The following is a 14,809-nucleotide window of genomic DNA, read 5'->3' on the forward strand; positions in this document are numbered from 1 at the left end:
GCTTGCTTGAAATGAAATGTCAAACACACTATTTCTAATGCTGCTGGTCCTCCTGCTGGTCCTGATTCTGATCTTTCTTAAAGCCTAGGATGCAAAAAAAAAAAAGAAAAAAGTAAAAGGAGAAATTTTTTTTAAATTCTTGAGAACATTTAAATTTTTTCTAATAAGGTCATTACAGAGGTGTATATATACTTCATTCGGGAAGCGTATTCACTCATACAATACACAGACAACAAAGTTGCTATAAGTTTGGAAATCAGTCCTTGTTTGCCTAACGTGGGACCTATTTTCCAAAATCACTGCTATCACTCCTACCTATCTCCTAGCAACTGCTAGAAAGCCTAGCAACTGCAAGAGAATTTTTTTTCATTATTTTGTGTTTTTGAATCACCTTCATGGAGTAGATTCTCATCTGTGATTGCATAAAGAAATAAAGAGCCTGTAGAGCCTCTAGAGGTGATCTTTCTGAGCTCAATTGTATGAAAGTGTGTTATGTTTGGGTAACTATATGCATCTACAATTGCTACAGTACTTTACTGAAACCCAGAAGTACTCAGGCAGTTAAAGGGAGTATTCAAAATGGATTTAAGTCTGAAGCTCTGCATGTACAAATCCTTACAAAGAAGAGATACCAGTCTGTCCCACAGGGCAAGCCAGGCAAAATCACCATGAGAATGATCCCTCCTTATTTCAGCAGCTATCAAACCTCCAGGAGAACTGGGTGTGTTTAACAGATGTAATATGTACAATTGTAAAGGTGAAAGAACTGAGTGAGGGAAAGAGGCCAGAATCTACTTCCCCATACACAGAATTTCACAGTCACAAAAAGAACAATCTCTTCAGGTCACTGCTCAGATGTCCACATGGAATTGTGCCTAGCCCGAAAAGGGTGGTACTTTGAGAAATAAGCAGTGTCTTCACTTGAAGTTGTTCTTACCCTGAAAGTCTCAGAATTTTAGACATTTACATACCTTCCGGGGACAAAAAAAATCTTATGAAATTTCCCAGGGGACAAAAAAGTGGAATTAAAGTGGAAAGACTATTTGTTTTCAAAATTATAGGAGAGTTAAATGAAAGCTAAAAATCAGCAAAAGTGAGTACTGAAATAGAGTATTTTCTCTGTAAACTATTTACTCAGTAGATTAAACTGAAGGAATATAAAGTGAAGATGAGCTCTCTACAGGGGTAAGTGGATCCTTTGACTGGGTAGCTACTGTTTAAAAATAGAGATGAATTCTGACAGTGTTCCAAGGGCTAAAATATAGAGAGAAACTTAAAGTCAGAGTTTCAGTTAATAACATACAATTTCACACAAAGAACAGATATCATGTCATGTCTTCGCCTCTGTGTGCAATGAAGCAACAAGCTTCCTGGCTTTCCAGTATTTGCCCTTTCATTTCATTATAAAGCAAGGATTGTTAAATAGCTTTCCTAACTTCTTTCATTTTGTGTCATTCATACATAAAACATTCAAATTAGGGTCTCCTAGTCAGAACGGCAACTTTGGAAAGCTTCACATGAATTTTCTAAGGAATTTATTTTACTTAACAATTCAACATTCAATAGAATGTCAATATAAAAGTTCCTCAAAGGCATCTTTACATGTTTAGTTATTCCTGGTTTTTTATTATAGACATAACTGTTTTTATTCATCCTGATCTGATTAAATGAGATATTTTTGCACTATAGGATCTGTGGGAAAAGAAATGACTGAATACTTTCCCAAGTAGTCCTTCAGTTTTTGAATTCAGTTCTCTTAAATATTAGCTATGTCTCAAATGGTTCATTGTTCACTTGAAGTCCTTATTTTGAAAAACTGAATTTCTTTATGCAGTATATAATTATATATACTTAATGACACCTAGGTATCTATCTATCTATCTAAAAAAGTCAACAAAATAATGCTTGAGGTTCCAAAAGGCTTGCAAAAAAAACCAAAACTTACCACATAAAAATATGGCCAGAATACATGTCCAGCTATAAAGGTGGGACAATTTGTGTTTAACAAACACTTCGTGATTAGGTAGAGATTAAAAATTGGCAAAAAACAAATAGAGAAGAAAAGATAACATTTGAAACTTACCTAAAGAAAAGAGAAAGGTCAGGACAATTGCAACATGGTTTTCAAAAAGTGTTATCATATATAGAAAGAATAAGCTACAAAGAGCCTGCTGTCCATTAACTCAGAAAAGTGGGTTTGGGTCTCCTAGCCTGACACTACTGCAATGTTTTTTGCCACAGCAAAAAATAAAACTGTTCAATGCAATTTCATTAAACAGTGTCACTATTGTTGACCACACTGTCACAAAGAATGTGTTGGCGTGTTTAATTCCGAGTGTTTGCTTTTCATCACAAAACAGAATGGGATACAGATTCTTTATCTTGTCTTCATTAATTCTCTGGAACAGAGGCACTGGCAGGTTGGAGAGCATATCCTACAGTTCTTGAAGGAATCATGAGTAGAAGGGAGATTTGGAGCAGCCTCATAAGCAGGTGTTTTGCTGTGTGTCTCTCAATTGCATCTGTCTTTGCTGAGAGTCTTTGTCATTTTGAGAGACTGCTGATGCAATCATGGGGGTTTATAAGGCAGACATCCTGTTAAAGAGATGTGCTGCCTTCTGCATTTGCATAGTCAGGACCTGCCAAGACTTCTACACATTTTTCTCCTCTAAACCCATGGCATATAACTATAGAAGTCATACATCTGCATTAAATTCTGACAAAAAGCTCATTGTTATTCTCTTTTTTTATACCAGAAGCCTGTAAATATAGAACAGGGGTCAGAAAAAAATGGATGCACAACAGAGTGAACATGGAGAGAACAGGTATTATTTATCTCTGGAATCAGAATCAGAAAGGGTAATGGGTATGGACAATGTTGTCATGCAGTCTCCTTCACAGATGTTGCAATCCTCCCACCAGACATCAGACTAGACTCTGCATCCTACAAGAGCCTCCACAATGCAGAGCATTAAGAGCAATAGAGAATGGAGGTCTAGACATGATTTTCAGCATCTGCTGCCTGTATTATCCAAAATAAAGGACTCAGTGGATATTCTTTGAAATATCAGTCACAACTTTGCACACCTTGGAATGGTTAGCTTCCTGTAAACTGTGAGGCTCCAGGATCCATTAGTTACAAGCCGGTTTGTCAACTTTGGCTCCAAAATTTTGTCTGATAGGTTATGGTAACGGGCTTCCAAGACTCTACACTTCCAAAAGTTTATCATCTGTTGCTGGCTGTTACACTTCCCAAGCATAATGCTGTCCCACCAGCCTTGAATGACCACAGCCACAGAAGCTGTGGCTTCTCAGAGGCAAAGCTGTGACAACACTGAAATTTCTCAGAAGTCGGGCTAAAAGAGGCCCAGAAGTCAGACCATTCAGAATATTGTCCCAGGGCAGCTTCCTCAGGTGACCAAGAACACACCAGTTTCCTCACACTGAGTCTCTTTTCAGTGACTGGAAGTTTTGGAGGCAGGCACTGGGAGGTCACTAACAAGGAATGCTCAAAAGAATGAGTAGAAATAAAATAGTGGTTTTATAAATATGAACATTATATAAGACATGGGGCTGGTGAAAAACAACAAAATATTCATCTCCAGGGTACTTCCATACTCAAGAAGGAAACGGTTGTGGTGAGGTAACTTTGAACACCAAATGCAGTAACAACACGTGGTCAACATTGCAGATAACTCTATGCAAAGCAAACCTTCTGAAAACTGTTAGTGTAGAGACTTAAGCAGAACCTGTTTGGATGTACCCTTTTTGAGTTGCTTTACTTGCTATTGTGATATCTCCATTATCATGGAGAGACAGGAAGGAGAAGCACAACTTATTATCAGTAAAGACCTTTTAAAACTATTTGGAATAAAGGTCAAATCTTTCATTATGTTTATTAGGAATTGTATTATTAGAGATGTGCGTTTCACCTGACTTCTACAGTATTTGTGTTTCACCATTTAACCCTGATAATACAATACAAAATATTTATTGCTTTGAAGCAAAAGGAAACTACCCGGCTTTCAAAGAAATGTCTGTATGGAGTATTTAAATGTATCTCTGATTGAATTATGAATTGGCAAGAAACTTTCAAGGTTAAAATGGAAAAATTATCATCTCTATTAGTGGACATTGTTAACGTGCCCATTTATTAGAAAAGACAAGTAGAATTAAATAAAAATGGTTTGCCCTTGGGTGAAAATTAGTGTGACTGTTGAGAGGAATTAGAATAAAGGAAGGTGATTTTTTCCTTTCCAAAGATCAATTGAATTTTCTACTGGTTCCAAGGTGCTATACAGGTTATGTCATAAAGATCAGCTACTGCTTCAGGAAGGAGAAAATTGATAGATTCATTAATTCACAAAGAAAACACAAAATCCTCCTAAATACTCTAAGGAAAAGTGAGGGGGCATGGGGGGTGGCAGCAGTAAAATCATCATCACTTCTAAGGCAATATACCTCAAATTAAAATACTTATACTCAACCATGAAAGTTATTTGATGTATTTTAAAAGCATAACTCACAAAATACTTTAGTATGGCTCCAGAAGCTTAAGTCATGCAAAATTTCTTCCATATTCAAAAAAAAATATACCATTGAAAATGAAGTTTAATGTAGATGCAATAAAAAAAGAGTTAATTCAATGGGGATAAATCTTCTGGGAAGTAGTGAGATCTATTAATGCAGTAGAAACAATGTGATTTTCTAGAAAATTATTACATTACATGGTTAAAGCCAATATTATCTCACTAAGAACTTATGCCAATTGAGTCCAGGAAAATTCATGATACGAAAGACTTTCCAGGCACTTGCCCTGAATGAAGTCATCCAGTCTTTAAGGTTTCCAGAGTAAAGACTTCATGTTTTTAAAGACAACACATGCAGAAATTGCATCTAAGTCATTATTCCAATTCCAAATCTTGATTTTCATGGCTACCTGAAAAGGGCCACTGCACAGGAAAATGTCAGGCAGAGACCTCTGGTTCTAGTCCAATCTCTCTTCTGCCATTGACTTCCAGAAAGGATGTGAAGGACAGAAATCCTGTAGGTGGCATAGCTGTGCAAATATACCTCTTGTCAAGTAAATGCATGTAACCTGACACTAAGATATCTGAACATTTCTAACCTGTTAATTCTGTTCCAGGAGAAAGAGCTGAAATATCCCAGACTAGAATAAAGCATAGTCAAGAATGTTTTGCTAATGTTGGGCCCCAGGCGCAAGATGATCTTTATATCTAAATATAGATATATAAAGATATGAAAGAAGGCTAAAACTATTTATTTGTGTCTTTTAATGGAAAAATATTTCTTCAGTATTTCCATCGTCAGCTGGGGCTCTGAGATTTGTAAACAAAATGAAAATCCACCAAGATGAACAGAGTTTAGTGGAGATAGGAATGACTAGATGTGGTGCCCATTGCAACCACTATAAAAATATTCTCGACAAAGATTTAATATTTGTAATGGTTTATAAAAAATAATACTTTTTTACTTATCTCTGACTGTGTGCATTGAAAGCTAGAATGCAGTCCTTATTCACACCAGTCCTTATTCATACCAGGTCCAGAACCATAATATTCCTTCCCTCTTCCAAGCAGATAGAAACTGAAGATAAAAACCTTTTGGGTTTTACAGCTCTGGTCATTACACGTTTAGCTCTTACTATTTAACAGCATGAAAATGTTGAAATTTGGCAGGTGGGCCTCATTTTTCCACAAATGCAAGGTAATGCACATTGAAAGGGGAAAAAATATTGAGTCTATATACACTAGAAGGTTATAAAATAACTGGAGACATACAGAAAGTGTACCCTGTCATCAATGTCAATTATTCACTGAAAACTTCAAGTCATTGCTAAATTTGGCTAAAAAAATATATATTTGGTTCTACAAAGTGCAAAGTAAAATATTCTGAAAATATCTGTACATAGAATACCTTTTTGTTTTTATGGTGGAATATTTATGTGGCAAGCTGCATTTAGTTCTGGTCATGTGTTCTCAACAAAACATAACAAAAGGAGGAGGAAAAAGTGAATAGATATGAAAGCCTGAGAAAAACATCTATGTTTTAGGTATCTAGTCTGGAAGTTCTTCCTATGCAATCCTAGAAGTTCCTTGTGTAGCTGAATGACAGAGAAAGACAATTATCATAACTGCTCTTGTCTTTCTCTGCTGTTATTTAAACATGAACTTTGCCTTATTAGGTTCCAAGCATGTTAGCTTATGAGCTGTTTAGAGAAAGGAATATTGCTTTCTTTACATGCTAGAATCACTTCTCCTGGCACAAAAAGGTGAAAACTGTACTGCTGTGCAGTAAAGCTTGCCATATGAAGAAAGAAACCAACTCTAGTTCAGTTGGAAACACAGCCTAAATTTCTGTCTTGAACCACAGATGGAAAGAGTGCCAAAGGGGTATCCTGACTAAGAGCACAATTCTCCTCCCAAGAATTCATACATTATTGCTACTTTGAGGGGCAATGCAGCTGCTTCTGTAAAAGTAAGACAGCTTCTCTTATATTTTGGAAAGTTTCCTTACGAAAATGTAACAATAAAGTGTCTTTTATTTTCATCTTTTTTTTAATGTATCGACACTATTTTGGAAAGTTTCCTTACGAAAATAATGTAACAATAAAGTGTCTTTTATTTTCATCTTTTTTTTAATGTATCGACAAACTTTGACAGCATGATCTTTAACCTTTGCCTATAAATATTCTTGGTGTTGCAATCTGTTCTGTGTACTATAGTTAGGATAAGCATGCATAGAAAAGAAGGGAAAGAGGAGATGATTGGAAAAAAGATGGACAGAGAAAGTGGGTTTTTTTTCTTAGCCTAACTAGAGTTTTACACAAGCCCCTCTTGCAGAAATTTTGCACTTCTCTGCAGCTAACAGTGCATTATTTTCTGCTTGCTTGAAGACAGATTCATTCACAACATGCAAGATGGTGATTGTGTTAAGAGAAAAATATTAATAGATTTGAAGGGCTTGCTTTTTGAGGCAACCATAAAGACATCATCCAAAATCTTAGATGGTGTCAAATAAGCCAGAGAGAATAGAAATTAATTTATAGTATATAATTAAAACTAAAATTTAAATTAATTCTACTTTGGATGGATTTCAAAATTCAGATAATCACTATCATAAGATCATATAATACTAATGTAAGCAGCTAAGATCTTTAGCCTCCAAAAGACAAAAGCACTGGTTTTATGAGTATGCACTCCAGTATTAAATTTTTATACTCACTAATGAAATCTCAGTCACAAGCCTGAACAGTAAGTTAGGGTTATTTTTGTCTGGACTATAACCAAAATTAAATTATATTTAAAGAGCAGAAACCCTAACAAAAGCCCATATATCTATGTATGACTGTGAAGCCAATACTACTTGCTGTTAGGTGACAGTTACTGTCATTATAACTGCAGTACCAGACAAAAACTTTGTAAGCAAGTTCATAAACAACTTTCTCCAAACAACTCTGTTTCTTTGTCTCCTTATTATATAGGAATAGGAAACAAAGATATAAAAGACAGAAGATATATTTGACAGTTATAGTAAATAACACAATTTTTTGTCTTTATGGTCATTCTCACAGTAAATTTATCTTTTGATGTCATGCTACTAGTGACATCAACACAGAAAAAATGTCTTTTTCATTACATCATGTACCTCTTGGCATTTGGGACCAAACTTATTTTGCTGTATACGAATCAGAGGGGAAAGATAAAAGTACACTAAAGAACAAAAGTAAGACCTAATGTGAATCTGCTGATAGTGTAGTTGCTCCCCTTGGCCTCATCCATGGCTGAAGGAGCTGTAACACAGGGGAAAATACCACACTTTGACAGCCTGTGGAAATGTGGTACAAAGAAGATGAAGCACAGACAGAAAAAAGGAATTCTTTGTCTAATGTGCAGCAGCAATGTGCTTTCCGCAGTGGCTCTATCTACCACTGGAAAACTGAAAAGGCATACTGTGGGAGATACAAGCTCCAGGATAATAAAAATTGGTCTCCTAGAGGATGGGAAATAGCTGTATGCTACACCCCAGAAGGTAAGAATAACCCAGGTTCTTGTTAATATCTGCCCTGGGGTGGATTACAGTGAAGCAACACTGAATGATCAGTGTTTGTAAATATATCTATGTAGGGTTTATTTTAGAGCAATTTGTTTGCAATGGAAAGCAGGTATGTACCCATTTTAGTTATTATTATCTATTGTAATAAGCAATACAAGAACACAAAAATATCACTTATAAAAATGTATAAGGGAAAAAAAAAAGAAAGAAAAAGAAAGGGGGAATGTGTATAATCACCACCAGTGGATCTACAACAATGCCTTTTGTGGAAGTGATAACCTTCATCCCCTAGGACTGGAGGAAGAAGCCCATGAAACATAGCCTGATGGCTTAATAAACACATAGGTTCAAGTGGGAAGAGCCTGGTACCTCCCCTGTGTGGGGTAGGATATCTCAGTCCTCAGGTGGAAGGCCTTAGAAATTAGTCTAGGGGTGCCTCAAGGGTCTTTCATGGTTTATGACACCTTCTAAGACACAACAGCTGCCTCCCATGTCAGTGCAGTTGGGCCAGTAATGCCCCATCACACCTGCCCCTGTGTGTGGGGGGAAGTTTTGCAACACAGCTGAGGACAACCTCTGTGATAAAGAGGTTGATTGTGATAAACACAATCCTGCTTTCTTATCAGCCTGAAAGCCTGGCTTCACCAAAGCACGCTGGTGCCTCCACAAATGGATAAATATTTTGAGTCATTAACCGCTACCAGCCCAGCCTCTCAAAGTGTACCCATGCCCTAGCACACATATTGTTAAAAATTAAACAGATCCTGTGCTGCTATGAATTGATTAGGGCCAGGAGGTCTGTTTCTCCCATTAGATTTCCAGCATATGGAACAGAATATTTGGTTCACAAAGGGCTTGATCCTGCACCTGTTTGTCAGTGAGGACTCATCATTTTGTTTATTTTGACATTACCTATATGTGGGGTTGGAAGAATACAACAGTTACAGCAAACTTTGTTGTGATTTTTTTTTAGTTTGAGACTTGTCCCTGCTTCTTATTCTTTAAAATATTATCATTTAGGGCTGAGGCCTCCAACTCCTTAGGAGGTGTGATCTGAATTACCACTCAGAGAAAAAAAATCACCTGATGACCTTTGTCCCCTCAATTTCAATGAGCAAATTGAAAATACATATCACTTCCATTTGTTTCTATTCTTTCAAAATACTTGCCCTTTTCAAGGTAGGGCTTTTGCTGTCGTATATGTTACTTTTCTGAATGTGTACTGCAATTAGAGTCTAATTAGATATTAAAGCCAGTTACTAAAAGTAGTTATGAAAGAAAATAATTTAAATGTTATAAATAAGACGTAGGTAATTGCTAGACAAAGTTAAACTGTATGATAACTACAAATGTTAAACTGAGCATATCTGATGTTGAAGAAAAGGCCTACAGCAATTAAGAGAGTCAGCTATCTTTTTGCAGGTGCATCATCTGAAAATTCACCTCTAGGCCAATGAAAATGCCCATGCTATAGTAATTATTCCTTCAGTAGCTAAATGTTCGTTCTATAAAGCCTGAATTCTATAAAGCTTTGCCAGAAAAAAAAATTATATTGTTTCATAATTCCATGAAATGTATGTATTAAACATAGACATTTTCTTATTCTTCAGTAAAAGTGTAATCCACCAAACTGAGAGGACTCACCAAGGCATTTCTATACCAAAAGCTAATGAAGAGGGGCCAGTTGCTTGCTTATTGCCTTCAGACTCCCAGCCATTTTTTATTTCACAAATCTCTAAACCAGAAACTCATTTTTAATCTTGATGTTTTTTATAATATAGTCCTAAAATCAAGGATTTTCAATTCCTAATTACAGATAGAACCATCACATATCAGACCACTCAAACAATACGTGTTTATCAGAAAGCAGCACCTGAAGTAGAGCAGCAGAAACACACAGAAGCTCCAAGTGATGCTGGGTCAGAACTCCTCACAGCTCCTCCAGAAAGAGGAAAGAAACCAGCAAGGTGTATTGACTAGAACTCAACAATATATGTCCTATAAAATGCTTTTAATGGCTTAGGATGAAAAGTAAATATAAAGAGCAAGTCAGCCACCAGTGATTGGAGAACTCCCAAGGAAAGCAATAGTCATGGATGCTTTTGGAAAGAATTTTACTTGGTTTCATTATGACAGCAGTGTGAAATGCATACTCATTATTAGCAGAATCTGAATTCCTAAAGTGTCTCCTAGGCAAATAAGTGGCCTGCCTGGTCACTAAAAAAAATCTAATGTTATTTATTAAAATATTCAACCATTGTTTTACATTAATTTCACAAAAAAAAGAAATATTTTAAAATAAAGTAAAAATTCTGAGAGTGAATTTTCTTTACAGAGTTTTATTTCCTCAGTGGAGGTTCCAGGTTACTTATTTGAACTCACTGTGCTATCTGCCCATTGAGAAAAAAGAATATGCTCATATTTGAAGCAAAGTCAAAACTCATATTCTCTTTCCAATCAGAATCCTGAGGAAATGTAAATTAATGTTCAAAATATCCATCACTTAGTCCAAGTGATGAAAAGCCAAAGAGCCTTCAAAGCTCAAATCTTACAGGACAGTCCTCCAGCCTCAAGAGAGGCAGAATGGGATGCAAGTGAATATCTTTGTAGACAAGCTAGAGAAATTTAGGAATTTAGAGGTTAAGAATTAGAGGGAGTTTAGACTTCGTGTGTTTAGACTTTCTAGAAGAGTGATTCTTCAGGCCAGTTTTAAACTTTAAAACAAAGCTTTGATAGATTATATTTGTTAAAATTTTATGCTACTATAAGTTATTACTTAAATTTTATCAGAACTATTCTTTCCATTCAAGATGCCTAAAACTAGGGACCATCAGAAAATTAAACAGACAGATTTTGTAAATATTTGAACAAATAACACCAGAGGAATTAGTCTGGTGAAGAATTAGTCACCTTGTATGTAACTACTTTTAAGGCAGAATGGAAATTAATGTTAAAATAAGTCTTTATGATATTTATATAACTAAGCACAAAAAAAAAAGAATAGTAAACTAGAAACATGTTGTGTAAGAACAAACATGACGCTTTATCAGCAGACAACAGTAACTTCAAGAGAAGAGATTGCTTTTAGACAGCATGTTTAGTGCAAGGCTCAAGTCTCTGGTAAGACTCTCACCAATTATTCCTGATAATGTTTTTCTAGATCTGTAAGCTTTGGCAAGAACCATTTCTCCACCTTTATTATCCAAAATTTCAGCTTATTTAAATTCAATACTTTATAAACTAATTTATATTTAATGACTGGCACTTACTGCTATGATTTAATTGACAATTCAAAGTTTGGTAAAAGGATGAACTCAATATATTAGAGATCTTTTCCAACCTTGTGGATTCTACGACTGTATGTATCTGCTATGATCATTGATTCTCAAAGACAAATAGTTTTATTTTGTTTTCATTTTTTGTTTCACATTGATTTAAATTTTCTACAGCTGAGGCATTGGAATGTAAAAATCAATTTATTTTTGTTTAATTCAATTTAAGCAATTTTCTTTCAAAGTTGAATTCTTTGTGTTGCATCATTTGGGATTCAAAGACTGCAGGAAAATCTTTATCTACCAACATGGGACAGTTCAAGTCTTTTTAATTACAAAAGCTTTCCTGCCAGTGTTAGATTTAATTAAATCTTCCTTTTTGTTAAATTTAAGTCTAGGACCAAATTCAAACTGACAATGCCTCTTTGATTCTTGGTCTCAAAGGGGGAACATTTCATCTGTTGTGAAGCCAACATCATGAATGAACTATAGCTTAAATAAGGTAAATTAAAATGAAGGGAAATAATTAGCTAATAAAGACAGTCCTTTATTTATTTTCACATTTCCTTGCTTTTCTAATTTTTCTAACACCTCATCTCAGTAAATAAGGCAATATTTTAAGGCACGCATAGACAAAGGACACAAAAAATAACTGTGCACTTCTGATTTGAAATCTTGACTTACTACAAAAAGAGGGAAAATCTATCTGTGTTTTAAGTTAGAATCTACTTCAGCTTCTCAGTTTTTTGTAAAACCATGTCTGTATTCTTGAAGGAAACAATTACATACATGTACTTTCTCTATAAAAGTAGCTCAGTCTTAGTGTATCCTTTACAAATGCAAGGAAAGTTGAAACAGTCAAGTATTATCTGAGTGAAGGCCAGAATTATATTCTAATATTCTTACAGGAGATCAATTTCTTTCCCCAGTTCTTTTTCTGTTTCTTTTATTCATGTGGCCTTTACATCTTCACTAGAAGCTACTATTCGTCGTTGCCGTTTACTCTAAGTCTGCAAACCTTACACTTCCTGCTGAGAAACTTCTCTAAAAACATCAGGACTGTGGGGAAGAGTAGCCAAGATCCTTTAGTGTACAAAAATGATGGAGGGTGACTATTGTTTTTATTTTTCTTAAATGATTAGATACAACTGTAAATGTCTCCTTATATATAAACAGAGCCTTACTGATTCTGTCAAGATAAAAGGTGCTGGAAAGGAGATGATAGAGATAGCAAAGGAAACTTTTTCACTAATTCCATTTAAAATATACTGAAGATCTATCCCATGCTTGCTTCTTTAGTGCTTTCTGAAAATAGAAGGCATCTAGAAGGAGTAAATGCTGATTTGTCAGGAGTCAGTAAGGTATAAGTACAGTCTGTGTCAATCAGATTTCAGCAGGTTCTCAGAAGACAACCTGATACCTCTTCTACATGGTATACACAAACCTCCAACTGGGTAAACAGAAAGCATATAATTGTATTTGCCTTTCTTATATAAAAGTATCTGAGTAAAAGATTATCCAAAATTTCTATAGATGGAGATTAGGACAGCATAACCTTCTACTTAAAAAAAAATATCTATATATCAGTCCATGAATGTTAACAGGCTCTTTGGACATTTGTTGCTTTTACGACCGACCACTTCACAACCTTTTGTGGAATTGCACAAAAAATTCTGATTGTACTGAATTCAATCAACAGTAGCTGGTAAATCTGAAACACAGACTTTTATTTAATAATTAGAGCAGAAAGTGAAGGAGTCTAGAAAGTACAATGCACAGGTTTTATTCTTCCTTTCACATATCCTATTCTGTAACATTAAAAGCAGTCTGAAAATAAAAATCTCAAAAATATTAATGCATATCTAAAAATAATCATACTATAATGTCAACAAAATCACTTTCAGAAATTTCTCAGTTGAAACAGGTATATATCTGACTGAAATTCTTTTTATTTTCCACTTTCAATATTTGTACTGAATGCCAATCAAATGTAACAGAAGACTCAGTATTTGCTGCCAATTGTCTGCTACATTGTGAAAATTCCAGAATCATTGATTATCTTCCAATTCTTTTAATTATTTGGATTATCAACATAACTTTTACATTCACCTCAGCCAACAGAAACTTTGCAGAAAAAATACTGTAATAATACTGAGTACTCCAGTGTTTCACTACTAAAACTTCAGGTTTCTCCACTTAATTCTTATTAAACTAAACATTTCAAAGCTGTTCTTTCAGTTAGAATGAACGATATTTTTGGCATTAATTTTACTTTAGTAAAAAAAATGTGGGTTTTTCATAATCAAGAAAATTTGTAAATTACTTGACTCAAAAAGAAACAAACCTCTATAACAAACACATTTTTTTGCCAAATGGAGCAAGGATGAAAGTGAGCCACATGTGCCAAGCAGGCTGATAATATGGGTAAGGTATTCTCTCCTGTAGATATCATTGATTATTTATTTGGTACAAGATATTTCTTCACAGATAACATTAGAAATATTTTCTTTAACCCATTTCCTCCTGTCTGTCCCTCCTCACTTTCTTCAAAGCTCAGGTCTACCATCTTGAAAAATAACAAATCCATCACGTTACTTCTAGGTCTGTGAAATGTTTAGAAGAGTCAGAATTTAACACCTCGAAATTCTGAAACCAGGTATCTCAAAGAAAAGCAGGAGTTTCCTGCACATGGTAAATTTTTGTTCTTTGATAAATGATATTAGATTATAAACAGGACATTATCACAATCTGCCAACAGCATAATCTAAAGTATTTACCCTTTATGCTATAACTCTGTTTCTGGAATTCCTAAATAAGCACTGTTGAGTTTAAAGTGGCATAGGGAAATCTTAAACAGAAAGTTTGAGCTTTTCTTAACTTGTAACATGGTTTAAAAAATGTGCTGAAATATTCAGAACCATGTCTTTGCAGGTTTTGGTTAATTTGAACGGTAACAGAGGCCTGAATTTCAGGAACAGAACAAGCACAAGGCACCATCATAACAAGGTTGACAAGAATCAGCACCAACACGGGGACTTCATTTTACCACATTCTCTCGGAATTAGGAAGAGGCATGTGCCCTATAGAAGAGTTTATACACACCAATACAGATAACAAATACTGGTTTTGAAATTTGCTGCATTTTAGAAATAAATAGGACATTGAATAATATGAATGGCTTTTTAGTTTTTTTTCTCCCTGCAGTTTGCCTAAGGAAAGAACTTGTGATAATGTGGAAAGGAACTTGTATCATCACCACAGGAGCATTTGTTTAATGGCATTCATTTACATAGAAATATGCACCCTAGTAGGAGCAATTCAGAAATTCAGCAAACAGCTTGTGATTTCAAAAAACTGTTGACAATGCTAACAATTTTCAGTAGTAAAATACCTTCTGAGTAGTTGAGATTATTTTTTGTTTGTATAATTGTCATACTAAATCATTCTCTACCCACTGTTCT

The sequence above is a fragment of the Passer montanus genome, unplaced genomic scaffold, assembly GCF_014805655.1.
Source record: "Passer montanus isolate IOZ18808 unplaced genomic scaffold, ASM1480565v1 scaffold6, whole genome shotgun sequence".
NCBI classification, from domain to species: Eukaryota; Metazoa; Chordata; class Aves; order Passeriformes; family Passeridae; genus Passer; species Passer montanus.